This window comes from Bos indicus, chromosome 5 (assembly GCF_029378745.1).
Source record: "Bos indicus isolate NIAB-ARS_2022 breed Sahiwal x Tharparkar chromosome 5, NIAB-ARS_B.indTharparkar_mat_pri_1.0, whole genome shotgun sequence".
In the NCBI taxonomy this organism is placed as follows: Eukaryota; Metazoa; Chordata; class Mammalia; order Artiodactyla; family Bovidae; genus Bos; species Bos indicus.
The window spans coordinates 32,444,263-32,448,598 of NC_091764.1; the positions used below are offsets into that span (position 1 = coordinate 32,444,263).

At 39.5% G+C, this 4,336-nt stretch overlaps 1 pseudogene; it reads left to right on the forward strand.

Moving 5' to 3' along the window:
* The first annotated feature begins 2,676 nt into the window (after positions 1-2,676).
* On the forward strand, positions 2,677-3,212 carry LOC139183101 (ribosomal protein eL22-like; annotated as a pseudogene).
* Positions 3,213-4,336: the final 1,124 nt, after the last annotated feature.

Consider the following 4,336-nt stretch of genomic DNA (forward strand, 5'->3'; position numbering starts at 1 on the left):
AAAAAGTTTCCAATCAGCGCTCCAGGGAGCACTTAGGTTTGGAAAAGCCTGGATACTACATTTCCTGCTTTGAGAGTTCCAGTACAGATTCATGCAGGCCCTGAGAAGTCTTGTGTGGAAGAAACCTGTTTAATGTTGATTCATTCACTCATTCCATATTTATTGAGTTTCTACAGTGTCCCACATGTCTTTCTAGCCACCAGAGCCATGGCCATGAATAGGATAGATGGTTTTTCATTTTATTTTATTTTATTTTACTTTTTGGTTTTTCATTTTAATCAGTGGAACAGATACACAAGTTTAAAAAAAGTGTTAAAGATTATTACAAAGTGTTAAAGGGTGTGGTCATTTGTGACATCTGAACCAAGACTTGAATGAATAATCAGAAGACGCCAGCTATGTGAGAATCTGGGAAGAGCATCTCTGGCAGAGGGACTAGCAAATGCACAGGTGCTGAGGCTAGGGTGAACTTTTGTATGTTTGGGTCTGAAAGATGAAGGCAAGTGCCTAGACCAGAGAGAAGACAAGTGGTACCAGGTGAGATCTGAGAGGCAAGAAGGGTCCAGAACCTTCACTCTCTTGCCATCTACAGTGAGCTACTCACCCAGCATTTCCTAACCGTATTGGATCACAGAACATTTTTGTAACTGGTATAAAAATATCTGTTGGAACTTCCCTGGTGGTCCAGTGGCTAGGACTCCATGTTCCTAATACATGGGGGGGGCTTGGATTTGGCTAGGACTCCATGTTCCTAATACATGGGGGGGCTTGGATTTGATCCCTGGTCAGGAGAAGGCAATGGCACCACACTCCAGTACTTTTGCCTGGAAAATCCCATGGACGGAGGAGCCTGGTAGGCTGTAGTCCATGGGGTCGCTAGAGTCGGACACAACTGAGCGACTTCACTTTCACTTTTCACTTTCATGCATTGGAGAAGGAAATGGTAACCCACTCCAGTGTTCTTGCTTGGAGAATCCCGGGAATGGGGAAGCCTGGTGGGCTGCCGTCTATGGGGTCGCACAGAGTCAGACACGACTGACGCGACTTAGCAGCAGCAGCAGCAGCAGGGAACTAGATCCCATATACCACAGCTAAGGGTTTGCATGTCACAACTAAAGATCCCAAGCGCTGCAGCTAAGGTCCAGCACAGCCAAATAAATAAATGTATTTTAAAAATCTGTTAGCATCCCATATAATTAGTCTGCTGTGGATCACAGTTTGTAAATTCCTGGTCTAAAGGTGCTGTCCCTCTCAGAATGCATCTTCCTGGAGGAATCGCATTCTAACGGGGGTTTGTTCTGACAGAATAAAGCTCTAAAGTAGAGTTGCAGACTTCAACTAGCAGACTATTTTCTTTTTTCTTTTCTTTTGATTTTTGTTTTGAACAATAAAACATGCCCTGGTTGTCAGAAGTTATTTTAAAAGTTTATAAAATGTTGTTTTTGTAATATAATGCTTTTTGTAAGTTTTAAATATTTTAATATCGATACTTCTTGAACATTGGATTTTTTTTATTATAGCCTAAAAAATTTTGAAATGAGTATGAATGACAGAGAGAAGGGAGGGACAAACCAATTAAGATTCTTCTGTGTGAATAAGAAGAGGGATGAAAAGTTTTCAGCTATTATCATGGAGTTAAAAGCCTCATTGAAGAATGAATGAGTAAATGGTCATGAGCCCAGTAAAAGGAACTGAAATCAGGAAAAGACTCAAGATGAACAGAAGAATGTGGTAGTATAAGGAATTACTGAGAAATTGTATAGAATGTTCTGGCTGCTCAAGGGCCTAGAAGGACGTCGACAGGCTTCCCATCTGCCTGGTGAGATTTTAGGTTAATTTCCTGGAAACCCATTTTGATGCCAAGGGACAGCAAGGGGCTAAGTACAAGAAATGACTATTTCAGAGTTAGGACTTCCCTGGTGGCTCAGGAGTAAAGAACCCACATGCCAAAGCAGGAGACATGGGTTCGATCCCTGGGTTGGGAAGATCCCCTGGAGAAGGAAATGGCAACCCACTCCAATATTCTTGCCTGGGAAATCTCATGGACAGAGGAGCCTGGTAGGTTATAGTCATAGGGTCACAAAGAGTCAGACACAACTAAGCGACTAAATGCCACCACACTAAGAAAGTTAACAAGAAATAATTTCACCCCAAGGAAGAACTCAGCTTCCAAAAAAAATAATATTAAGACAAAAAACAAGGGAATAATGTCTGACATTTATTGAGTGCTCGCTGCATTTCAGACTGCGTGCTTTATTTAATTCAATGCTTGTGACACCTCGGTGAAGTAGGAAGAAATATCATGTCTGGTATTTTGCTAGTAAGTATGTTTGCCACAAGGGTTTTCACCACAAACATTTTCACTGCATAACTAATTGACTATAAGGCAGTTTTGCCATAAAAAAATAAAATGAGAGAAAATAAAAGACATTAAAAAGGACATAATAAAACATGAGTCTGAGTCGATGGGCATGAGTCTGAGTCGATGGGCATGAGTCTGAGTAAGCTCTGGGAATTGGTGATGGACAGGGAAGCCTGGCATGCTTCAGTCCATGGGGTTGCAAAGAGTTGGACATGACTGAGCGACTGAACTGAACTGAACTGAACTGAATAAAGCATGAAACATGAAATAACAAAATTACAAAAACTGTCGTGGAATACAAAATATTTGAATACATTTAAAATGTGGGCGTACTCTCTCATCGCGGGGCAAGCCTTCAAGATGGCGCCGAAGAAAGACAAGAAGCCTAAGAAGTCAACCTGGAAGTTTAATTTGGATCTTACTCATCCAGTAGAAGATGGAATTTTTGATTCGGGAAATTTTGAACAGTTTCTGCGGGAGAAGGTTAAAGTGAATGGAAAAACTGGAAATCTTGGGAATGTCGTTCACATTGAACGCTTCAAGAATAAAATCATAGTCGTTTCTGAGAAACAGTTCTCTAAAAGGTATTTGAAGTACCTTACCAAGAAATACCTTAAAAAAAAACAATCTTCGTGATTGGCTTCGTGTGGCTGCATCTGACAAGGAGACTTACGAGCTTCGTTACTTCCAGATTAGTCAAGATGAAGATGAATCTGAGTCTGAGGACTAGATGATGCCATCCTTCACAGGGCTTTGCTTGCTAATAAAACTTATTAAGCATACAAAAGAAACATCTTGAAATGGACCTTTAGCTTATCAGTGAATAAAAAACATTACTTTGTATGTTAAACATTGATCTTTATTTAAGTGTATGCTGTTTATATAGTGCTGGCTTTCCTTTAAGACTTTTTTATATTTTTATTGGAGTGTAGTTGATTTACAATGTTGTGTTAGTTTCAGGTATACAGCAAAGTGAATGAGTTATACATAGATATCCACTGTTTCTTTTGTCATATAGACCATTACAAAGTATTGAGTAGAGTTCCCTGTGCTATACAGTTTTTTAGTTATATGATAAGTTGCTTCAGTTGTGTCTAACGATCTGCAAACCCACGGACTGTAGCCCGCCAGTCTCCTCTGTCCATGGGATTCTCCAGGCAAGAACACTGGAGTGGGTTGCCTTTTCCTACTCTTACCTGTTTTATGTATAGTAGTGTGTACATGCCAGTGTCAATCTCCCAATGTATCCTTCTCCCCTGTATCCTCTGGTAATCATAAGTTTGCTGCATCTGACTTCCATTTTGTAAATAAGCCTTTGTCCACCTCCCCCCCACCCCAAATACTTTGTATAAGCAATATTTAAATAGCTTATAGCTGGTGGAATTTCAGGATTTATCTAGTGTACTGGTTTTACAGATGCCTCAAGTTAAAAGTATATAGCAAAAACACAATTGGGTGTAACTATATAATAAAATCTATAGATTTGAAAAAAAAATAATAAAAAAAATAAAATGTGTGCGTAGTCATGGTGTGCATAGCACATGACTTCCAGGTCATTTGTTTTTAGTATTTTATTTTATGCATGTTGGGGGCTTGTTGATTTGTTTCCTCATTCAGCATTGCACTTTTTCTTTTTCCATAAAATTTCTTCCTTCATCGAAAGAGATATCCATTTCCAAATCATAGAACGTGTATTTGTCACTGAGCTTTATATTGCCCTGTGAGAGCCTCTCTACTGTCGGTTGTTCTTGGCATGTTACAGTATCTGTTGATAGACGTTCCAAAGTTCTATGGGAAATGTGGGCTCAACTCTGCGACTTCAAATCACTGAAGGATTTGCACAGTGATATGTTATCATTTTCTAGTATAATATGCAACGTTTGTTAATTCACACGTTCAGTGAGTCTTATCACTATATTTTCCACCAAATCCATATCCATCCACAGTTGTTATCATCCACTTTTTTAAACCTGC